General features: G+C 35.0%; 3 non-coding genes and 1 pseudogene across 3 annotated transcripts; all 4 read left to right on the forward strand.

Annotated features, from left to right (window-relative positions):
* Positions 1-2,956: 2,956 nt before the first annotated feature.
* On the forward strand, positions 2,957-3,109 carry LOC141364464 (U2 spliceosomal RNA; annotated as a pseudogene).
* A 4,047-nt stretch (positions 3,110-7,156) lies between these two features.
* LOC141364452 (U2 spliceosomal RNA) lies at positions 7,157-7,347 on the forward strand. The gene has a single exon (XR_012370172.1). It is a non-coding gene; the product is annotated as a U2 spliceosomal RNA (small nuclear RNA).
* Positions 7,348-8,421: 1,074 nt separating this feature from the next.
* LOC141364505 (U1 spliceosomal RNA) lies at positions 8,422-8,586 on the forward strand. Its single transcript, XR_012370215.1, has one exon. It is a non-coding gene; the product is annotated as a U1 spliceosomal RNA (small nuclear RNA).
* An 8,756-nt stretch (positions 8,587-17,342) lies between these two features.
* Positions 17,343-17,533, forward strand: LOC141364453 (U2 spliceosomal RNA). The gene has a single exon (XR_012370173.1). It is a non-coding gene; the product is annotated as a U2 spliceosomal RNA (small nuclear RNA).
* Positions 17,534-25,524: the final 7,991 nt, after the last annotated feature.

The following is a 25,524-nucleotide window of genomic DNA, read 5'->3' on the forward strand; positions in this document are numbered from 1 at the left end:
TGTTCTTTTTGTACTTTATTTCTGCAGGTAAGCACCATACCGTAAGCTTCATTCCCTTTATGGCGGGTAAGGTTCATACTGTTTTATTCTTTTATACTGTTTTATTTTAAATCATTCAGTAAATGCAAAGTTAAACCGATGGTGTTTTTAATCTAGATTTAAAAGTGCCTACTGTTGAAACACATCTGATCTCATCTGAAGCTGATTCCAGCTATACAGGTTCATACTGTTGTATTCTTTTATACTGTTTTATTCGTACTGTTTTAAATCATTCAGTAAATCTAAAGTTAAACCGATCATACTGTTGTATTCTTTTAAACTGTTTTATTCGTACTGTTTTAAATCATTCAGTAAATGAAAAGTTAAACCGATCATACTGTTGTATTCTTTTATACTGTTTTATTCGTACTGTTTTAAATCATTCAGTAAATGCAAAGTTAAACCGATGTGTTTTTAATCTAGATTTAAAAGTGTCTTCTGTTGAAACACATCTGATCTCATTTGAAAGCTGATTCCAGCTACAGGTTCATACTGTTGTATTCTTTTATACTGTTTTATTCGTTCTGTTTTAAATCATTCAGTAAATGCAAAGTTAAACCGATCATACTGTTGTATTCTTTTATACTCTTTTATTCGTACTGTTTTATATTCTTCAGTAAATGCTAATTTGTGTCTTTAATCTAGGTTTAAAAGTGCCCACTGTTGAAACACATCTGATCTCATTTGAAAGCTGATTCCAGCTACAGGTTCATACTGTTGTATTCTTTTATACTGTTTTATTCGTACTGTTTTAAATCATTCAGTAAATCTAAAGTTAAACCGATCATACTGTTGTATTCTTTTAAACTGTTTTATTCGTACTGTTTTAAATCATTCAGTAAATGCAAAGTTAAACCGATCATACTGTTGTATTCTTTTATACTGTTTTATTCGTACTGTTTTAAATCATTCAGTAAATGCAAAGTTAAACCGATGTGTTTTTAATCTAGATTTAAAAGTGTCTTCTGTTGAAACACATCTGATCTCATTTGAAAGCTGATTCCAGCTACAGGTTCATACTGTTGTATTCTTTTATACTGTTTTATTCGTTCTGTTTTAAATCATTCAGTAAATGCAAAGTTAAACCGATCATACTGTTGTATTCTTTTATACTCTTTTATTCGTACTGTTTTATATTCTTCAGTAAATGCAAAGTTAAACCGATGTGTCTTTAATCTAGGTTTAAAAGTGCCCACTGTTGAAACACATCTGATCTCATTTGAAAGCTGATTCCAGCTACAGGTTCATACTGTTGTATTCTTTTATACTGTTTCATTCGTACTGTTTTAAATCATTCAGTAAATGCAAAGTTAAACCGATCATACTGTTGTATTCTTTTATAATGTTTTATTCGTACTGTTTATTCAGTAAATGCAAAGTTAAACCGTTGTGTCTTTAATCTAGATTTAAAAGTGCCTACTGTTGAAACACATCTGATCTCATCTGAAAGCTGATTCCAGCTACAGGTTTATACTGTTGTATTCTTTTATACTGTTTCATTCGTACTGTTTCAAATTCTTCAGTAAATGCAAAGTTAAACCGATGTGTCTTTAAATCTAGATTTAAAAGTGCCTACTGTTGAAACACATCTGATCTCATCTGAAAGCTGATTCCAGCTACAGGTTCATACTGTTGTATTCTTTTATACTGTTTTATTCGTACTGTTTTAAATCATTCAGTAAATGCAAAGTTAAACCGATCATACTGTTGTATTCTTTTATACTGTTTTATTCGTACTGTTTTATATTCTTCAGTAAATGCAAAGTTAAATCGATGTGTCTTTAATCTAGGTTTAAAAGTGCCCACTGTTGAAACACATCTGATCTCATTTGAAAGCTGATTCCAGCTACAGGTTCATACTGTTGTATTCTTTTATACTGTTTCATTCGTACTGTTTTAAATCATTCAGTAAATGCAAAGTTAAACTGATGTGTTTTTAATCTAGGTTTAAAAGTGCCTACTGTTGAAACACATCTGATCTCATCCGAAAGCTGATTCCAGCTACAGGTTCATACTGTTGTATTCTTTTATACTGTTTCATTCGTACTGTTTTAAATCATTCAGTAAATGCAAAGTTAAACCGTCGTGTTTTTCATCTAGATTTAAAAGTGTCTACCGTTGAAACACATCTGATCTCTTCTGAAAGCTGATTCCAGCTCCAGGTGGCATATTAACTGAATGCTGATGCACCTTGTATTTCGATTGCTTTGTATGCTTGAAACATGTGAAGAATTGACAATAAATAATCTTTATCAAGTGTTATACATTAAAAAGTGGATAAGTAACAAAAATGTCACTCCTGACAGCTGATAAATTAATGTTTTTTTTATAGCACCATTGAGGCGAGCACTTTTCAAGGCAAGATTCTTTATAGAACCTTATAAAAAGTTTCCATATAGTACCAAAAAACGGGTTCTGCTGTGGTTACATGCTGAGGAATCCTTATTTGGTACTTTTTAGGAGCATTTGTCTTAAGAGTGTTGCATAGGTTCGAAACTTTCAAACTTGAAACCAAATAGAAGGGTCACACTGTTTTTTTTGTGTGGAGTGGACATGAACAAGCTGCAGGCATTCAAATGTTATTTGTAATTTATTGTCTTATTTCATATTTAAAAAATAGCTATACAACTGGTGTTCCTCAATTTTAGGGCCTATTTTGTTTAGTATATCAGTTTTGTTCAGTTTTTTATGTGCATGCAAAAAGCAATCAGCAAGCAAATTAACTGAAGCTTTACCTTCATGTTCTTTTTGTGTAAGTGATAACTGTTTCTGTATGTATTTTATGTATTTGTATGTTTTTTACACGTATAGAGTGAAATGCACACGGTGAGGAATGGACCCAGACCTTCAGTGCCAGACCTCTGACCCGTTAACCTCCATCCCGACAGCCAGCGCCTTCTCCGCCTCCCATTGCGGTATCGCTTCTCGGCTTTTTGGACAAGATCAAGTGGACACCGGGGACTACAAGTTTAAATGGATTTTTGACCTTCGGAAATGGAAGCGAGGCTTGCTCCGTCCACTCCGTTCATCGACTCGGGCGCTTTCCGGGCACAAATAAGGTGAGTTTAAAACCAGAGTTTGCTTCTTTTGTGCGTGGTTGCCAGTTTGGTTTCCAATCCGTGATCTATATGATGTTGCGCGTTCTATAATATGTTTCTCGTTCGCTCAGTACTTTTGTGTGTTTCTATTCCACGTAAAGCTAACACCAAAACGATTGTGGAGAGCGCTATATAGATTGTTTTCAAAGAAAAAACAACAACGAGAAACAAACCCATGTTAAAATGGGTCAAATTATTTAGGCGGAGCACGCTGTCGCGTTGAACAAAGACAATGGCGCGTGCACACAACGAATGTGTATTGTGGAAAAGTTTGGCCCATATGCAGGTTCGCATGTGTCTTCGGTGGATACTAAAAAGATAAACATCTGCCCGGTGATCTAGTTTGTAGACAATATTTTTATATATGCAATCGAAGTGAATTTAAACAAGCAAAAAATCGGCCAGTGGGGTAGGACAGTTTTTCTTGAAATAGTATTTATGGGAAAAGTTCACGACTTTTTTTCTTACCCTTTAGGCAGATTTATTTGCTTGTTTTAAGCATAAAATAATCATAAACAGGAAAACGAATTGTATAGGCGGAGCACACGGGTTTTTTTTTCGTTCAAAGAAAAAAAGCAGCGTGGCACGGAAGGAATGTTTGACTGAAATGGAATTTCGCCCTCTATTTTCCTTACAAACATAAACCAGAGAGAAGGGCCAGATGGCGTCGTGTTGTACCTTGTATTCGGTGATTGAAATCGAAAAAAAAATCGAATAGATCTATATATAAACACAATTGTTTTGTTGAACAGAGACAATGGCGGCATGCGCCAGCGTCGCCTATATGCCCATTTCACAAAATGGCGGCTTTGACCGGAAGTAGGGAAAACATTTTACTGTAATGACGGGGGTCGTTGTCCAAAGTGTGCCCATTTGAAGAAGTACATACACGTTTTACTTCTCATTTCTTTAGACTGAATAATTGTTTCTTATTAATTCCAAAGTATGTGACGTGATGATCTAATCGTATGTGTTATTCCTCGTTTGCTTGCATGTGTAACCTTTGGTTAAAGGTATGAAAAGGAACCGACTAGGTCACCTGGGTTATTTATTCACACAGGAAAATAGATTGAACCCAAGAGAAAAAATAAACAAACAAAAAAGTTACAAAAATATGAAAAGGACCCTGCTGGTTCGGATGGGATTAAAGACAGAGACGTGACTCTCCAAAAATAGTACAAATTTATTTTTTACAGAAAGTGCTTAAAAATATTTAAAAGATAAAATTTACGGCCCACCGGTTATTTACCCACAATTGGAGAGACTAGATTAAATCCACTTTTTAACAGAAGGGACAAACCACACAGCAAATCAGTGCATAGTTCTTAAAAGCAGTGACGAACCAAAAATAAACCAAAACACACAAACATACTCTCGCCTTCTGTTTAAGTCTCAAAAACCACCGCTCAGATATTACATGTGGAAATAGTTATATAAATGGTACATACACTTATATACACACGTAAAGAAAGAAAAAAACTGCAGGACAGCAAAATACAGTTAACTCCCGATGACTATTTAAACAGCGTCCAAGCGGCTCACGGAGCAAAAATACAAAGCCTTTTAGTTTAATAAACTTCCACAAAAAATAAATATCAAATCCTTACGCAAACATGTATGCGACGAGACTTAAATCATGCAAAACATGAATGGTAACCAGACGTGCTTGTTGTGTACAGGGAGTGCATTTATTTGTAAACTTTTGCTAAATCAAAATGGTTTATTTTTTATTTTACTTTGTTACCTGGGTTTTTGGGAATACTTTTATATATTTCACAGCTATATAATTGGTTATAATAACGCACTTTTTGTTTATAAGCACGTTGAAATACATTAACACAGGATAATGCGGCAACAAATCAAATGTGCATTTAAATGCAACAAGCAAAATAAATAAAGCAAATCCATGCAAGCAAACGAGGAATAAAACACACCGCGATTAGAAAATCAGATCGCATACTTTGTAATTGAAAATAAATAATAATTAATTCTAAAGAAATAAGAAGTAAAATGTGTAAGTATTCCTCAAAATGTGCTTTGGACCAAGACCCCGTTCATCACAGCAAACGGGAGCAGACCCGAATAGGTATGTCTAGTTGTTTTATTTAAAATTTCCAGCCGTCTGTAAATTCATGTTTGGAAGAAAAAAGTAAATTAAGGTCTGTCTTGCTGTTATTGTCTTGTTTTCTAGTAAATATCTGACAATTCTTAAATCGACATGCATTTACTTGTTACGCAAAGTGGCTTAAGATGTTATGTATTGTAATAATTGAAATAAATTACAAAAATCAACAGGTTTATATTTAAAACAAGTAAAAATATCTGCCGGCGGGGTAAGAAAAATAAACTTAATTTCAGTTTCAACTTAATTCAATAATAAACTCAATTTAGGTTTATTTCCCTTAACCCACTGGCATATATTTTTACTTGATTTAGGCCTTAACCTATTACATTTTAGAATTTATTTCAGTAAACAAGACTTAAAATCTAAGCCACTTTGCTTAACAAGAAAATGCATCTCGATTTAAGAATTATTTTTTTACTCGAAAACAGGAAAAAAGTAGCAAGTAAACGAACAGATTTGGATGTTTAAAACACTTAAACACTTTTTTTCACTCTACCCTTCATATTACAGCTGTCGAAAAACCACAGCAACGTCGACAGACCTGGAAGCATAGCTGTTTGCTTGTTGCGTTTAAATGGACATTTGATTTCTTTACCAGGATTTAGACCATTCAATGAGAATAGTTAACAGCGTTCATTATGATTGATAAGCCCTTAATGGAGAATGAAGTCTGCATACATTAAAAGCCTTATTTTATTCCAAAATGTATGCGACGAAACTTAAATCACGCAAAATATGAATGGTAACGAGACGTGCTTGTTGTGTACAGGGAGTGCATTTATTTGTAAACTTTTGCTAAATCAAAATGGTTTATTTTTTATTTGCTTTTTTTACCTGGGTTTTACCAGGTTCGCATTCCGGACATTTTTAATCCACAGTGTATGCAGTTATTTAGTAGAAAATGATATGCTGTTTTTTGGTAGAATTTTGTGTGAGCTAAAGAAAGTGATGCCAACCCAGCAAATACAAAAACGTTATAAAAACGTTTTGTGTTTGCTGGGAATACTTTTATATATTTCGCAGCTATATAATGAATTATAATAACGCACTTTTTGCTTATAAACAAATACATTGAAATACATTAACACGGAATGATGCGGCAACAAATCAAATGTGCAACAAGCTAAATAAATAAATAAATAGAAAATCAGATCGCATACTTTGTAATTGAAAATAAATAATAATTCATTCTAAAGAAATAAGAAGTAAAATGTGTAAGTATTCCTCAAAATGTGCTTTGGACTAAGACCCCCTTCATCACAGCAAACGGGAGCAGACCCGAATAGGTATGTCTAGTTATTTTGTTTAAAATTTCCAGCCGTCTGTAAATTCATGTTTGGAAGTTTTTGTCTTGTTTTCTAGTAAATATCTGACCATTCTTAAATCGAGATGCATTTACTTGTTAAGCAAAGTGGCTTAAGATATTATGTGTTGTAATAATTGAAATAAATTCTAAAAAGCAACAGGTTTATATTTAAAACAAGTAAAAATATCTGCCGGTGGGGTAAGAAAAATAAACTTAATTTCTGTTCCAACTTAATGCAATAATAAACTCAATTTAGGTTTATTTCCCTTAAACCACTGGCATATATTTTTACTTGATTTAGGCCTTAACCTATTACATTTTAGAATTTATTTCAGTAAACAAGACTTAAAATCTAAGCCACTTTGCTTAAGAAAATGCATCTCGATTTAAGAATTCTTTTTTACTCGAAAACAGGAAAAAAATACAAAGTAAACGAACAGATTTGGATGTTTAAAACACTTTAACACTTTTTTTTCACTCTACATATTCATATTACATACTACTTCATATTAGAGTTAAATGCCCGCTAGCCTCCACCCCGAAAGCCAGCGCCTTCGCCGGCTGCCCTTTGGCTGCGTCTATTGCGGTATCGCTTCTCGGCCTTTTGGCTAAGATCAAGTGTAGTATCTGTTCTTATCAGTTTAATGTCTGATACGTCTCCTACCCGGGGACTATACGTTAAATGGATTTTTGACCTTCGGAAATGGAAGCGGAGCTTGCTCCTTCCACTCCATGCATCGACGTGGTATTGCAGTGTTTCCATGAACGGTGCGCTCCCCTTCTCGGGGACAAATAAGTTAGGTAAAAATCAGAATTTGTTTCTTTTGTGCGTGAATGACAGAGTGTTTTTTAATTCGTGTGTTTTAAAAGTGCTGTGTATTCGTTGGCATTATTGGTTTAACGAAAAGCTTGCATGGAAATGAACACGCTGATAACGAAATGTTTTTGTAATGTATTTAATTATTTTCCTTACAGTTTGCGGAGGTGATACCAGGACGAATTAAACAGCCTCGACACAGCTGAAGGCGCAAGAAAATCGTACGAGACAGTTTGGGATGTTAAAAACACCTGAAAACTTTTTTTTCCACTACCCTTCATACTACAGCGGTCGAAAAACCACAGCAACGTCGACACGCCTGGAAGCATAGCTGTATTTGTTTAAGACAACGGGTAAAGTATTTTCTTGATTACCTAAATGACTTGCAGTAAGAACATATTTTAATTTATAATGATAACTCTGTCATCATTTATTCATCCTCGTGTTGTTTTCAACCTGTATGCATTCGTATTTTGGAGGTGACACGATGACGACTTAAACATCATCGACACAGCTGAAAAAGCGAACGAGACAGATTGGGATGTTCAAAACACCTGAAAACTTTTTTTTCACTGTACTACAGCTGTCGAAGAACCACAGCAACGTCGGCAGATCTGGAAGCATAGCTGTATTTGTTTAACTCACAACGACAACGGGTAAGTCATTGAGCCCTTGTGTTTTTATTTATCCACGTTCTAAAATTGCTATGCTTTCGTTGTTTCTCGATTGCTCTGTACATTTCTTTGTTTCTATTCCACGTAAAGTTACTTTGTAATAACGAAACGATATATTGAAATGCGCTATTTAAATCCATTTGATTTAAATTGTTTCACGTTTTTCTCTCTGCACGGTTTAACCGGGCTGGAAACGGAAAATGGGTAGATCTCGAAGAATATTTGGTTTCAGACCTGGCTTCGTGCGCCTTTCCACCTGGTCACACACAGTAATGAAATGGTAGTCGGACGGCCTTCGGGGGCGCCGTCGATGTGATCGGTCACAGGAAGATGCGGCCGTCTGGCCTCAAAGGCTGTTGCTCATACTTACCTGGCAGGGGAGATACCATGATCATGAAGGTGGTTCACCCAGGGCGAGGCTCAGCCATTGCACTCCGGTTGTGCTGACCCTTTGCGAATTCCCCAAATGTGGGAATCTCGACTGCAAAATTTCTGATAGTGGGGGACTGCGTTCGCGCTCTCCCCCGGCCTTTGTGTTAAAAATAGATTCGTTTGTCTTTTTACGGAAAATCCAAGAGACGCCTAACCACGGCACAAGAACGCATTGGTCATCAAAAAGCGGCTATTAAACGACTACATAACTTCTAATAGACCGCGAATATGTGTCTAGGCTAAAACAAGGCTTAATTTGGGCTGTCAGTGAAAATCTAATAGACGTTTGACCGTTCCCCAAGTATAGACTGGCCATTAAATAGAACCACAATCAAACAGCTACATGTCTAAGAGACATTCAACAAAATAATGCTTAGATGATTCTTTTACTTACAATGTAAGCGGTTCTCAGGAATGGCAATCATCCAAACTAATAAATTATAAAGCTTTTAAAAGAAAATGACAACCGTTAAACAACCTAGACAACGTTGGGCAGTACAAAATGCTTAGAAATACAAGACAAAACGAAATATTGTACATGAATGTACATTAAAACAAGCCAACAAATCTGCCAATGGGCTAAGACAATTTTTCTTGAATTAGGTGTTTAAATCTAGATTTGTTTCTAACCCCTTTGGCAGATTTATTTGCTTGTTTTAAGCCCAAATTCACTTAAATTTTATGTTTTTTCTCCCGAAAGGCTAGGCTTATTTTCTTATGTCCTTTTGCTCATCAAAATAATGCATCTTATTTTAAGACTTTTTAGATATTTGCATAGTTAAAAAGGATTTTTTGTGCAATGTATTCATTCATTCGCTACCCTTCATACTACAGCTGTCGAAAAACCACAGCAACGTCGACAGACCTGGAAGCAAAGCTGTATTTGTTTAACTTGCAAAGACAACGGGTAAAGTATTTTCTTGATTACCTAAATGACTTGCAGTAAGAAAATATTTCAATTTATAATAATGATAATTCTGTCATCATTTACTCATCCTCGTGTTGTTTTAAACCTGTATGCGTTCGTTTTTTCTGATTAACACAAAAGAAGATATTTTGAGGAATGATGGTAAACCCACAGCAGATAGTGACCATTGACTTCCATAGTAGGAATAAAAAAATATGATGAAATTTAATAGGTACCATCGACTGTGTGCTAACCATCATTTTTCAAAATATTTTCTTCATCATTTATCACGATACTTCCAAAATATTTTTTTTCCTACTATGGAAGTCAATGATAATGTATTTCATTATTTGCTTTACAAGCCTGAAAATGATAGGTTGGAATCCAGGCGACAGGATTCTATGGTAGTCAAAAACAGGCAAACAAGTAAAATAATCACCATTTACTTTTAAAGCATTTTGAAAATTGCTTGCTTATGCTGGGAGTAAAGGTATTTAATGCAGTGCGCATCCTGTTTAAAAGGTAAGGTATGGTTCTTTTAAAGCTGACACATTTGCCACATTAAAATAACAGAAATGTACTGTTTCAACATTTTGGAGCCGGTGTGTCTGTGTTCTTGGGGCACATCTAAATGTAATAGCAGAATTGCTTAATATTCTTTTCTATTTCTTGTATAGGTCAATTATGAGTGAAGAACCGTTCACCAAATGAAGACCACAGCCAGGTGACGGGATTGTGTGGTAATCACAAACAGGTTGAAAATTGAAGTTCTGTGTGTTCTTTTTGTACTTTATTTCTGCAGGTAAGCACCATACCGTAAGCTTCATTCCCTTTATGGCGGGTAAGGTTCATACTGTTTTATTCTTTTATACTGTTTTATTTTAAATCATTCAGTAAATGCAAAGTTAAACCGATGGTGTTTTTAATCTAGATTTAAAAGTGCCTACTGTTGAAACACATCTGATCTCATCTGAAGCTGATTCCAGCTATACAGGTTCATACTGTTGTATTCTTTTATACTGTTTTATTCGTACTGTTTTAAATCATTCAGTAAATCTAAAGTTAAACCGATCATACTGTTGTATTCTTTTAAACTGTTTTATTCGTACTGTTTTAAATCATTCAGTAAATGCAAAGTTAAACCGATCATACTGTTGTATTCTTTTATACTGTTTTATTCGTACTGTTTTAAATCATTCAGTAAATGCAAAGTTAAACCGATGTGTTTTTAATCTAGATTTAAAAGTGTCTTCTGTTGAAACACATCTGATCTCATTTGAAAGCTGATTCCAGCTACAGGTTCATACTGTTGTATTCTTTTATACTGTTTTATTCGTTCTGTTTTAAATCATTCAGTAAATGCAAAGTTAAACCGATCATACTGTTGTATTCTTTTATACTCTTTTATTCGTACTGTTTTATATTCTTCAGTAAATGCAAAGTTAAACCGATGTGTCTTTAATCTAGGTTTAAAAGTGCCCACTGTTGAAACCCATCTGATCTCATTTGAAAGCTGATTCCAGCTACAGGTTCATACTGTTGTATTCTTTTATACTGTTTTATTCGTACTGTTTTAAATCATTCAGTAAATCTAAAGTTAAACCGATCATACTGTTGTATTCTTTTAAACTGTTTTATTCGTACTGTTTTAAATCATTCAGTAAATGCAAAGTTAAACCGATCATACTGTTGTATTCTTTTATACTGTTTTATTCGTACTGTTTTAAATCATTCAGTAAATGCAAAGTTAAACCGATGTGTTTTTAATCTAGATTTAAAAGTGTCTTCTGTTGAAACACATCTGATCTCATTTGAAAGCTGATTCCAGCTACAGGTTCATACTGTTGTATTCTTTTATACTGTTTTATTCGTTCTGTTTTAAATCATTCAGTAAATGCAAAGTTAAACCGATCATACTGTTGTATTCTTTTATACTCTTTTATTCGTACTGTTTTATATTCTTCAGTAAATGCAAAGTTAAACCGATGTGTCTTTAATCTAGGTTTAAAAGTGCCCACTGTTGAAACACATCTGATCTCATTTGAAAGCTGATTCCAGCTACAGGTTCATACTGTTGTATTCTTTTATACTGTTTCATTCGTACTGTTTTAAATCATTCAGTAAATGCAAAGTTAAACCGATCATACTGTTGTATTCTTTTATAATGTTTTATTCGTACTGTTTATTCAGTAAATGCAAAGTTAAACCGTTGTGTCTTTAATCTAGATTTAAAAGTGCCTACTGTTGAAACACATCTGATCTCATCTGAAAGCTGATTCCAGCTACAGGTTTATACTGTTGTATTCTTTTATACTGTTTCATTCGTACTGTTTCAAATTCTTCAGTAAATGCAAAGTTAAACCGATGTGTCTTTAAATCTAGATTTAAAAGTGCCTACTGTTGAAACACATCTGATCTCATCTGAAAGCTGATTCCAGCTACAGGTTCATACTGTTGTATTCTTTTATACTGTTTTATTCATACTGTTTTAAATCATTCAGTAAATGCAAAGTTAAACCGATCATACTGTTGTATTCTTTTATACTGTTTTATTCGTACTGTTTTATATTCTTCCGTAAATGCAAAGTTAAATCGATGTGTCTTTAATCTAGGTTTAAAAGTGCCCACTGTTGAAACACATCTGATCTCATTTGAAAGCTTTTTCCAGCTACAGGTTCATACTGTTGTATTCTTTTATACTGTTTCATTCGTACTGTTTTAAATCATTCAGTAAATGCAAAGTTAAACTGATGTGTTTTTAATCTAGGTTTAAAAGTGCCTACTGTTGAAACACATCTGATCTCATCCGAAAGCTGATTCCAGCTACAGGTTCATACTGTTGTATTCTTTTATACTGTTTCATTCGTACTGTTTTAAATCATTCAGTAAATGCAAAGTTAAACCGTCGTGTTTTTCATATAGATTTAAAAGTGTCTACCGTTGAAACAAATCTGATCTCTTCTGAAAGATGATTCCAGCTCCATGTGGCATATTAAATGAATGCTGATGCAACTTGTATTTCGATTGCTTTGTATTCTTGAAACATGTGAAGAATTGACAATAAATAATCTTTATCAAGTGTTATACATTAAAAAGTGGATAAGTAACAAAAATGTCACTCCTGACAGCTGATAAATTAATGTTTTTTTATAGCACCATTGAGGCGAGCACTTTTCAAGGCAAGATTCTTTATAGAACCTTATAAAAAGTTTCCATATAGTACCAAAAAACGGGTTCTGCTGTGGTTACATGCTGAGGAACCCTTATTTGGTACTTTTTAGGAGCATTTGTCTTAAGAGTGTTGCATAGGTTCGAAACTTTCAAACTTGAAACCAAATAGAAGGGTCACACTGTTTTTTTTTTTTGTGGAGTGGACATGAACAAGCTGCAGGCATTCAAATGTTATTTGTAATTTATTGTCTTATTTCATATTTAAAAAATAGCTATACAACTGGTGTTCCTCAATTTTAGGGCCTATTTTGTTTAGTATATCAGTTTTGTTCAGTTTTTTATGTGCATGCAAAAAGCAATCAGCAAGCAAATTAACTGAAGCTTTACCTTCATGTTCTTTTTGTGTAAGTGATAACTGTTTCTGTATGTATTTTATGTATTTGTATGTTTTTTACACGTATAGAGTGAAATGCACACGGTGAGGAATGGACCCAGACCTTCAGTGCCAGACCTCTGACCCGTTAACCTCCATCCCGACAGCCAGCACCTTCTCCGGCTCCCATTGCGGTATCGCTTCTCGGCTTTTTGGACAAGAACAAGTGGACACCGGGGACTACAAGTTTAAATGGATTTTTGACCTTCGGAAATGGAAGCGAGGCTTGCTCCGTCCACTCCGTTCATCGACTCGGGCGCTTTCCGGGCACAAATAAGGTGAGTTTAAAACCAGAGTTTGCTTCTTTTGTGCGTGGTTGCCAGTTTGGTTTCCAATCCGTGATCTATATGATGTTGCGCGTTCTATAATATGTTTCTCGTTCGCTCAGTACTTTTGTGTGTTTCTATTCCACGTAAAGCTAACACCAAAACGATTGTGGAGAGCGCTATATAGATTGTTTTCAAAGAAAAAACAACAACGAGAAACAAACCCATGTTAAAATGGGTCAAATTATTTAGGCGGAGCACGCTGTCGCGTTGAACAAAGACAATGGCGCGTGCACACAACGAATGTGTATTGTGGAAAAGTTTGGCCCATATGCAGGTTCGCATGTGTCTTCGGTGGATACTAAAAAGATAAACATCTGCCCGGTGATCTAGTTTGTAGACAATATTTTTATATATGCAATCGAAGTGAATTTAAACAAGCAAAAAATCGGCCAGTGGGGTAGGACAGTTTTTCTTGAAATAGTATTTATGGGAAAAGTTCACGACTTTTTTTCTTACCCTTTAGGCAGATTTATTTGCTTGTTTTAAGCATAAAATAATCATAAACAGGAAAACGAATTGTATAGGCGGAGCACACGGGTTTTTTTTTTCGTTCAAAGAAAAAAAGCAGCGTGGCACGGAAGGAATGTTTGACTGAAATGGAATTTCGCCCTCTATTTTCCTTACAAACATAAACCAGAGAGAAGGGCCTGATGGCATCGTGTTGTACCTTGTATTCGGTGATTGAAATCGAAAAAAAATCGAATAGATCTATATATAAACACAATTGTTTTGTCGAACAGAGACAATGGCGGCATGCTCCAGCGTCGCCTATATGCCCATTTCACAAAATGGCGGCTTTGACCGGAAGTAGGGAAAACATTTTACTGTAATGACGGGGGTCGTTGTCCAAAGTGTGCCCATTTGAAGAAGTACATACACGTTTTACTTCTCATTTCTTTAGACTGAATAATTGTTTCTTATTAATTCCAAAGTATGTGACGTGATGATCTAATCGTATGTGTTATTCCTCGTTTGCTTGCATGTGTAACCTTTGGTTAAAGGTATGAAAAGGAACCGACTAGGTCACCTGGGTTATTTATTCACACAGGAAAATAGATTGAACCCAAGAGAAAAAATAAACAAACAAAAAAGTTACAAAAATATGAAAAGGACCCTGCTGGTTCGGATGGGATTAAAGACAGAGACGTGACTCTCCAAAAATAGTACAAATTTATTTTTTACAGAAAGTGCTTAAAAATATTTAAAAGATAAAATTTACGGCCCACCGGTTATTTACCCACAATTGGAGAGACTAGATTAAATTCACTTTTTAACAGAAGGGACAAACCACACAGCAAATCAGTGCATAGTTCTTAAAAGCAGTGACGAACCAAAAATAAACCAAAACACACAAACATACTCTCGCCTTCTGTTTAAGTCTCAAAAACCACCGCTCAGATATTACATGTGGAAATAGTTATATAAATGGTACATACACTTATATACACACGTAAAGAAAGAAAAAAACTGCAGGACAGCAAAATACAGTTAACTCCCGATGACTATTTAAACAGCGTCCAAGCGGCTCACGGAGCAAAAATACAAAGCCTTTTAGTTTAATAAACTTCCACAAAAAATAAATATCAAATCCTTACGCAAACATGTATGCGACGAGACTTAAATCATGCAAAACATGAATGGTAACCAGACGTGCTTGTTGTGTACAGGGAGTGCATTTATTTGTAAACTTTTGCTAAATCAAAATGGTTTATTTTTTATTTTACTTTTTTACCTGGGTTTTTGGGAATACTTTTATATATTTCACAGCTATATAATTGGTTATAATAACGCACTTTTTGTTTATAAGCACGTTGAAATACATTAACACAGGATAATGCGGCAACAAATCAAATGTGCATTTAAATGCAACAAGCAAAATAAATAAAGCAAATCCATGCAAGCAAACGAGGAATAAAACACACCGCGATTAGAAAATCAGATCGCATACTTTGTAATTGAAAATAAATAATAATTAATTCTAAAGAAATAAGAAGTAAAATGTGTAAGTATTCCTCAAAATGTGCTTTGGACCAAGACCCCGTTCATCACAGCAAACGGGAGCAGACCCGAATAGGTATGTCTAGTTGTTTTATTTAAAATTTCCAGCCGTCTGTAAATTCATGTTTGGAAGAAAAAAGTAAATTAAGGTCTGTCTTGCTGTTATTGTCTTGTTTTCTAGTAAATATCTGACAATTCTTAAATCGACATGCATTTACTTGTTACGCAAAGTGGCTTAAGATGTTATGTATTGTAATAATTGAAATAAATTACAAAAATCAACAGGTTTATATTTAAAACAAGTAAAAATATCTGCCGGCGGGGTAAGAAAAATAAACTTAATTTCAGTTTCAACTTAATTCAATAATAAACTCAATTTAGGTTTATTTCCCTTAACCCACTGGCATATATTTTTACTTGATTTAGGCCTTAACCTATTACATTTTAGAATTTATTTCAGTAAACAAGACTTAAAATCTAAGCCACTTTGCTTAACAAGAAAATGCATCTCGATTTAAGAATTATTTTTTTACTCGAAAACAGAAAAAAAGTAGCAAGTAAACGAACAGATTTGGATGTTTAAAACACTTAAACACTTTTTTCACTCTACCCTTCATATTACAGCTGTCGAAAAACCACAGCAACGTCGACAGACCTGGAAGCATAGCTGTTTGCTTGTTGCGTTTAAATGGACATTTGATTTCTTTACCAGCATTGGATTTAGACCATTCAATGAGAATAGTTAACAGCGTTCATTATGATTGATAAGCCCTTAATGGAGAATGAAGTCTGCATACATTAAAAGCCTTATTTTATTCCAAAATGTATGCGACGAAACTTAAATCACGCAAAATATGAATGGTAACGAGGCGTGCTTGTTGTGTACAGGGAGTGCATTTATTTGTAAACTTTTGCTAAATCAAAATGGTTTATTTTTTATTTGCTTTTTTTACCTGGGTTTTACCAGGTTCGCATTCCGGACATTTTTAATCCACAGTGTATGCAGTTATTTAGTAGAAAATGATATGCTGTTTTTTGGTAGAATTTTGTGTGAGCTAAAGAAAGTGATGCCAACCCAGCAAATACAAAAACGTTATAAAAACGTTTTGTGTTTGCTGGGAATACTTTTATATATTTCGCAGCTATATAATGAATTATAATAACGCACTTTTTGCTTATAAACAAATACATTGAAATACATTAACACGGAATGATGCGGCAACAAATCAAATGTGCAACAAGCTAAATAAATAAATAAATAGAAAATCAGATCGCATACTTTGTAATTGAAAATAAATAATAATTCATTCTAAAGAAATAAGAAGTAAAATGTGTAAGTATTCCTCAAAATGTGCTTTGGACTAAGACCCCCTTCATCACAGCAAACGGGAGCAGACCCGAATAGGTATGTCTAGTTATTTTGTTTAAAATTTCCAGCCGTCTGTAAATTCATGTTTGGAAGTTTTTGTCTTGTTTTCTAGTAAATATCTGACCATTCTTAAATCGAGATGCATTTACTTGTTAAGCAAAGTGGCTTAAGATATTATGTGTTGTAATAATTGAAATAAATTCTAAAAAGCAACAGGTTTATATTTAAAACAAGTAAAAATATCTGCCGGTGGGGTAAGAAAAATAAACTTAATTTCTGTTCCAACTTAATGCAATAATAAACTCAATTTAGGTTTATTTCCCTTAAACCACTGGCATATATTTTTACTTGATTTAGGCCTTAACCTATTACATTTTAGAATTTATTTCAGTAAACAAGACTTAAAATCTAAGCCACTTTGCTTAAGAAAATGCATCTCGATTTAAGAATTCTTTTTTACTCGAAAACAGGAAAAAAATACAAAGTAAACGAACAGATTTGGATGTTTAAAACACTTTAACACTTTTTTTTCACTCTACATATTCATATTACATACTACTTCATATTAGAGTTAAATGCCCGCTAGCCTCCACCCCGAAAGCCAGCGCCTTCGCCGGCTGCCCTTTGGCTGCGTCTATTGCGGTATCGCTTCTCGGCCTTTTGGCTAAGATCAAGTGTAGTATCTGTTCTTATCAGTTTAATGTCTGATACGTCTCCTACCCGGGGACTATACGTTAAATGGATTTTTGACCTTCGGAAATGGAAGCGGAGCTTGCTCCTTCCACTCCATGCATCGACGTGGTATTGCAGTGTTTCCATGAACGGTGCGCTCCCCTTCTCGGGGACAAATAAGTTAGGTAAAAATCAGAATTTGTTTCTTTTGTGCGTGAATGACAGAGTGTTTTTTAATTCGTGTGTTTTAAAAGTGCTGTGTATTCGTTGGCATTATTGGTTTAACGAAAAGCTTGCATGGAAATGAACACGCTGATAACGAAATGTTTTTGTAATGTATTTAATTATTTTCCTTACAGTTTGCGGAGGTGATACCAGGACGAATTAAACAGCCTCGACACAGCTGAAGGCGCAAGAAAATCGTACGAGACAGTTTGGGATGTTAAAAACACCTGAAAACTTTTTTTTCCACTACCCTTCATACTACAGCGGTCGAAAAACCACAGCAACGTCGACACGCCTGGAAGCATAGCTGTATTTGTTTAAGACAACGGGTAAAGTATTTTCTTGATTACCTAAATGACTTGCAGTAAGAACATATTTTAATTTATAATGATAACTCTGTCATCATTTATTCATCCTCGTGTTGTTTTCAACCTGTATGCATTCGTATTTTGGAGGTGACACGATGACGACTTAAACATCATCGACCAACCCAGTCTCACGGCAGTTCGTGCCATAGTCACGTAATTTAATCTATTGATTCGTGTTCATGGACACGATTTTCCCCTTTTTTTCGTGCTAGTCAGAACGACTTTCAATCTAATGTATTTCAATAGGAAGTATTTTTCGTGCCTGCACCACGTTTTTTTGTCCTATTATTTTTTCGTGTTTTTCAGCACGAATTTAATCTAATGTATTGCAATAGTATATACCCGGGAGCTGTATTGTTTTACTTTATTTGTCATTAATTTATTACACTTTAAGCGCTACTTTACTCAACATTTAATCAGGAGATGTTTATCCTTTTTTATTTGTTTAATATTCTGCATGATGATCGCCATTGTAAACCATCGTCAGCAGTACATAATTGTTAATTTACGAGACTGCAGAGTTTTGCTACTGCAATCGTTTCCAAATGTTGCCGTTTTTTCTGAGAAATATTGATTTTTCGATCGGTTTCGTGTGTCAAATACAAGAGTAAATACTACACTACCCATGAGCCTTATCGACATCTACTATGGTGAAGGCACCAGCTAAAACTACATGTGGGCCCGCTGCAGATCACAATATTTTCTCAACACATGAACACTGACGTGTGCTTGATAGTTCAACAATACGATGTTATGGCCATCAATTTTGATTGTTTCTACTTTCATTGAAAAAAAATAAGCCCGTTTCGGACGCCTGCTTTTCCCAGAATCCTCTCTGCCTCCGATGCTATGGAATCTGAGCCAGTCCTCTTTGCTATTGGGTGATTTCTTCTTCGGTACTCGTAATTGACAGGGATTCTCTCATTACGCGTAAATCACTGTTCAGGTAAGTCAAGATGCTTTCGTTTAAAGTTCACTATTTGTTTAAATGTTATAATTCACGCCTTTCTTTTGGCATTAGGCTGACATTGCCATACTCGTACGAAAATTAACCATGTTTTTGTGGTAAAAGTGTAGTAACCACGGTTTGTGTGTATCGATTATTTGCAAAATGGTTTTACTAAACCAAACATGGTTTAACTTCTTTTTCAAATCCATGGTTATTTCTTAACTGTAGTAAAACAATGTTTAATTTTCGCAAGGGAAGTCTAACGTTTCGTGTTAGAGAATTAATGTCCCATTAAGAAGCTAACGTTAACCTAGTATAAGTTCCCTGCTGAAAAAAACAGCAAGACCAGCTATGTTGTGTTTTGGTGCTGATTTGCTGGTGAACACCAGCTAAACCAGCATTAGCACCAGCTAAACCAGCATTAGCACCAGCATCCCATGCTGGTCATACCAGCATATGTTGTGTTTTGGTGCTGGTATGCTGGTGACCACCAGCTAAACCAGCATAGACCAATAATTCCCATGCTGGTTTGATGCTATTTTTTTCAGCAGGGTTATCAACATTAGAGTAACTTAAAGTGGTCATTGCTTTATTGTGTGAGATTAATATAGTCTAAAGTTTTAATATTTGTCTTATAATATTTGTAAGAAAATAGGAATCCCCACTATTGGGGTACACTATTTAAGCCTTATATTAGAGCTAATTTACACTACATAATAAACATTTTCTGTTCTCCCTGCAGATCCTGTCAATCGAATCACCTGTTACAACTTAGATTTAACGTTGCTTATTTTATAAACCCAAAGGCACTTTTAAGAGCCATTGTTTGCTACACAAAGCCCTAGTTCACTGACAAGCTGGGCCATATCGCATACCTATCGCAGGCGATAATTAATGCGAAATTGCCCCGGTTGTCAGGTAACTATGGCTTTGTGTAGTAAATGCTGCTCCATCTCAAAGCAGGTGATGTTGGTGTACTACTAATCAAAGAACCGGCTTTACTGAAGAGATGCGCATGACAATCACGTGCGATTTATCGTGCAGCCCTAGTAAGTAGAATTTCTTACACATTCTTGTATATCTCTTTTAATATATTGTTTTTATTTTAGTGGCAATTCTCTTCAGTAAACACATTTTCACTTTAACACATCACAGTCCTAAATTATCTACCACAACAAAATATAAGTGACACTTGGGAATTCTCTGAATGACAATTATCAAATAGACTGCATTCATACTGCTATGCAGATTCTGTAGTCCATCCAAAGCAACCTATTTAATGATTAACGTTTGGCCTTTATTTTGAATAAATTTATACAGTAGATTGTCACTGTCCAATTGCACAATAGTTACCATAGTTACCAGCCAAACCTACTAACCTTATGATGTCATTTATGTTTTTGCTGTTTTCTTTTAATGTATTACTCTTTCCTGTTTTCACATACTTGGTTATACAAAAGCTAAACTCACCATGAAGTAAAAAATATCCTGAATGACATTAACCAATATTCCATTCAGTAAATACACAATGTTGTCATTGCAGCTTGACAAACTCCATGCTACTGGATACAAGCCAGTTCTGCTTCGTGAAAAGGAGACCAAGAAGCAAAATATTAAGTGTGAGAGATTATCGCCTATGCCCAGGACTACCTTCAGAAGATCGGTTCCTTTTATGAATACCTTTGTGAAGGTGAGATGCATGCACTGTATTTTTAAAGTCACAGTTCACAGCTTGTTGAGTAGGCAAAAGATTTGATCAATATTAAAATCTTAAAGGGGACATTTCATGAAAATCTGACTTTTTCCATGTATAAGTGCTATAATTGGGTCCCCAGTGCTTCTATCAACCTAGAAAATGTAAAAAAAAAAAAAACGGTAACAGAAACCATTTTCTGCAAGCATGTGGAAAAAATAGGTTATTGGCTCCCCTTGTGATGTCAAAAGATTCCACTCCTACAAAGTGGCTATTTTAACATGTTATAATAAATTATCTATATGGTATTTTAAGCTAAAACTTTACATACATACTGTGGGGACGCCAAGTCTTGTGAAATGTTCCCTTTGAAAGGATAGCTCACTCCATAAAACTGAAATTCAGTCATCAACACCTAAACTCATTGACAGTAAAACGTTGGGAGAGGTTTTTGTTTTTAAATAACCACAAAGTTTGTTAGCACAACACTGGATCTTTTCAAAACATTTGAAGTATTTCAATATTTATCTAACCTTAGACACAGTCAAACAGCACTCCATCAAACCATTCTGTAAGATTTGGCAAACAACAACTTATAAGACAACTGACTCAAACAATTTCTACAGTCCACTGCTTTTACCTGCATAGTATTGTGAGGTTTGAAAGCATTTGCACAAGATTTGGGGATGAAGAATTATGGCATTTATTTTGATAGCAAACTACTATGATTATGTGATTGATCGGTATATCATGAATATTAATTAAGACATGGATAGTTGTGCATGGGGTACCTTTAAGGCCATTTCTATTTATAGCTTGCAGGCAGCACACTGGCCTTCAATCCACTTGGTAATTTGTGACGTAAGGATACCGTTTCCAGGCCCACGCCTTCACTGATTTTGAGTGAAATCTAAACAGACATTTACAACATGGTAGTTTATTGATTTCATGCATTTAAGCTAAGCTTTTATAAACTCACACTGTGCACTACCATTGTAATGACTGAACGATCATCTGGGATGTCCACTTAGAGAGAGAGGTTAGAATTGTGATTGTATATCAGTATTTTTGTTTGTTTCCTCAGCATCTGATAGAGCTTTTGGACCCGGAAGCGGTGCTGTGTGATGTCAGACAAACAAGCGGATGGGATTTGGTACCCATAGTTAACTTGGTTCAAGCATATACCTGAATACATACTATGTTAACTTAGGAATTATTATGTTTGGAATGTTTTTTTTGTAGAAGCCATATTTTATTTGTTTTCAGCCCACATACAACATAATTTTTAATGTTTAGGCACACTGACTTAAACAATTGTTTGTAGGGACACACATCAATTTAAATTTGTAAAGTCCTTTTGTAGGTCACTCAGTTACTGAATCAAATGAAAATGAATATCATTATACTCTTGTATATGAAATGTAGAGCTTACAATGCAGATGGACCATTAGCAGAAATAACACAAAAAAAGGAAACCATCAAATGTTGGCTTGAGACATCATACACTTACGCTGCTGCTAACTTGAAAGCATAAAGCATACATTTTTCTTTAAACAAACATCACACTTGGTGTTATTCTTTGAATTGATAATATATAAGCACTCTGTTTTTTCCTGATCAAAAGATATATTGTATTTGTTATAGTCCTATAGAATCAATCAAATATAGATTTGCACATATCTAATACATCCAATAGTCTATCGTTACCTCAGCTCTAATCTAAAGTGGCAATAAATCTGGTTTGGAAAAATTAGACCATATGATTCAAACACTTAAGAGGTACAGCCCAATCCCATAGTTAAAGGATTCTTTTTTCTAATGAACACAAAGTGTGTTTAACAGAAGAAATACAATTCATAAAGGTTTAGAACAACATGAGGATCAAAAATTATAACAGAATTTTCATTTTTTTGTCAACTATCCCTTTAAAGTCTTATGTTTTAAAACATCCATTATGATTTAACCTGCACAGGTTGGACCCAGGATTCCAGTGGCATTATGATCAGCTGGTTACACTGCACCTCACACCCTGTGACCCACTGGAGAATGCAAACAACTGGAAGAGATGACAAACATGGTGGAGCAGGCGACTACTACAGAGGGACAGGTGGAGGCAGCGAACACTATGGAAGGGCAGCTGGAGCAGGCGAGCACTACGAAGGGCCAAGGTAATTAAGACAGATTTTAAGAGTTGCCATTTATATCTGGGTTTCAAGTACTTAACCTATGGGTTACCTTAACGCTACCTGTTGTCCAGTGTTTTCCCATAGAGCTTTATTCAGGTTAAGGCTGATATATTTTCAGCATCAACATTGCATTGTGTGCATGTGAAATGGTCACATTGCAGGACGCATGAAATCAAGTTGCGAAAATGAACTCAAACATATCATGTTATAGGGTTTTCTGACATTAAAATAGGTGTCTTTGTCATGTGTCATCAAGACATCAAAAAACACACAATGTGGATTGTCATTTTTAAGTGCAAAATTACTATTTATATGTGTTTTGCGTTAGGAATAATTGATGACGGGCAGTTGAATATTAAAAATAATGCACATTCAAGGTGGTAATGTGGCATGATGCAAAGTGAAGTATTACAACGCAGGTGTACATTATTTTCAAATAATTCAAAGGACTGGAGTCAATTATTACACTTATACTTGTAGCTGTAGGTGTTAAATATGGTCATAGTTTTTCTTGTTCCATAAAGACACAATTGAATGATTAGATGTGCTTATTACAGGTCTGTGACTAGGCTACATTTTAAGTACATTTCAATATATTGGGATAATTTGAATATTAAAAAAACTATGAAATGTACTTTGAATGGAATAATAGAGGAAGATTGACAGCACTAATCTGTATTTACAAGATGACATGTAACGTTGTATAAATCTGTTCAGCCGCACCAGAATATTTTGCCACTCAGATCAACCATAAAGTAGATTTGATTTTGGTCATGCTTCATTTTTTGTACATGCAATACACTATAGACATTTTTAAAAGTAAAGCAAACTCTTTGCACCAGCTGAAACACAGTTACATTGCTTATAGATCACCCATAACAAAAGGCTATTTTTTTTAAAAAATCCAGTAACAGAAGATGTTAAGTATCATATATACAGTAGATCCTTAATGTCCTTGTTTATAAACACTTAACATAAAACTTTAAATCACAATAACTATAGGCTACATGTACTTCACACTTATACATGTACTGCAGCACAGTGATGTTGTGATTGTCCAGTATTTGAAATAAGAAGTTAAAGGTTTATTTGGTTAATGAGTAATTTTCTTTCTTCAAACCCACAGGTGTCTACACATGGTCAGCCACAGTCACAAATCTTGCACTCTGTCGCAAAAAGAAAAAGCCAGGTATGTAAATAATGTTTGTAGAGTAATTATTGGTGGTATTTAAATGTATCTGTTTTACAGATGGATTAACACACTACACTTGTGTTAAATCTGTGCTATATAAATAAACCTTGAGTTGACTTGATCTGTTTTGTCCACTTTCGACCACTTCATCCTAATTACTGTGAGAAACTGAGCGAGTCCCTCTGCTTTCGTTTAAAAGTGAGCGGGAGAATTGGCGGGTTTAAATTGACGCAAACTAATATTATGTCAAAGTCCGCTGCTTGTGGTGTTAGTAAACATGCTGCACAGTGTTTTGTACATGTTTATGTAAGAGCTTTCTCTGATATTTCAGAGCCATTGATGAAATAAGCTTGCACAACTTTTACATGCTCACAAAATAAAAGCCTACCTCTGAATGTGGTCAAAAGTGGATGAGCCCAAAACGTTTTGAACACTGTTTAAACCTGTGTTTAGTCTAGTCCACTTGTAATCCGATCGACCAGAATGCATCTTAATCTTAGTGCATATAGCTGCATTCAGACTAGCAGTGACTAGCGCAGAGAGACGCGATCTCATTAATTTCAATGCCAGCTCGATGACACGAGCGACAGTGACCTTTGGCGACCAGATTGGGCATGTCCAGCCGAACGACAAATTTAAGAAAAGTTTAAAGCCTCATACATATTACGTGTGACTTTGTTACTGTGGCGCTCGTATCTTTCAAATAGGTCGTTAGGGGAGTGTCTAAATCTAGTTGTAATAAACAAATGATTAACGTCCACTCCAGTAACTGACTACAGATGGATGACAGGAACTCAACTGCTTTGCTCTTATTGGTAGTCACTTCAGAAAGTAGCTCATCATTTGTATAAAGTTAAACTTTTCTCAACCTTGTCTCAAATTTGACACACCCATTCAGAAGCCAATGGCCATTGTCAGTCGGGTCACCAGAAGTCACCAAGCTTCCATTGAAATAAATGAAATCGTGTCACACTGCTACTGCTAGTCTGAATGCAGTTTAACTTTGTGCAAGTGATGAGCGATTTTCTGGAGCAACTACCAGTGAGAGCCAAGCAGTGAAGTTCATGTCATCCGTCTCTTATCAGTTACTGGAGTGGACGTTACTCATTTGTTTATGACAACCAGATTTAGAAACACCCCCAAACGACCTCTTGAAGAGACGAGCGACAAAATCGCTTATGTGAATGTACCTTTAGTCTTTTCACTTGTCAGGGCACCGGCAATCAAGTCTATTCCACTAGAGCAGGGGTTCCCAAACTTTTTCAGCGTGCGGCCCCCCTTGTGTACGGTGCATTCCTTCGCGGCCCCCCAAAGAAAATTTGTGACAAAAAACTGTTCTAAAACTCAACATTTTATTTAAAAAAAAATTTAATTATACAAAAAAGTAGTGCTTTTGGTTAGTAGCCTTATTTTTTTAGGTTTAATTACACAGAATTCATGATAAATTAATGTATTTCATAAAATGACATAAAACTGGGGCCCCCCTGGCACCATCTCGCGGCCCCCAGTTTGAAAACCACTGCACTAGAGCAGTGTTCTTC

The sequence above is a fragment of the Misgurnus anguillicaudatus genome, chromosome 6 (genome assembly GCF_027580225.2).
Source record: "Misgurnus anguillicaudatus chromosome 6, ASM2758022v2, whole genome shotgun sequence".
Taxonomy (NCBI): domain Eukaryota; kingdom Metazoa; phylum Chordata; class Actinopteri; order Cypriniformes; family Cobitidae; genus Misgurnus; species Misgurnus anguillicaudatus.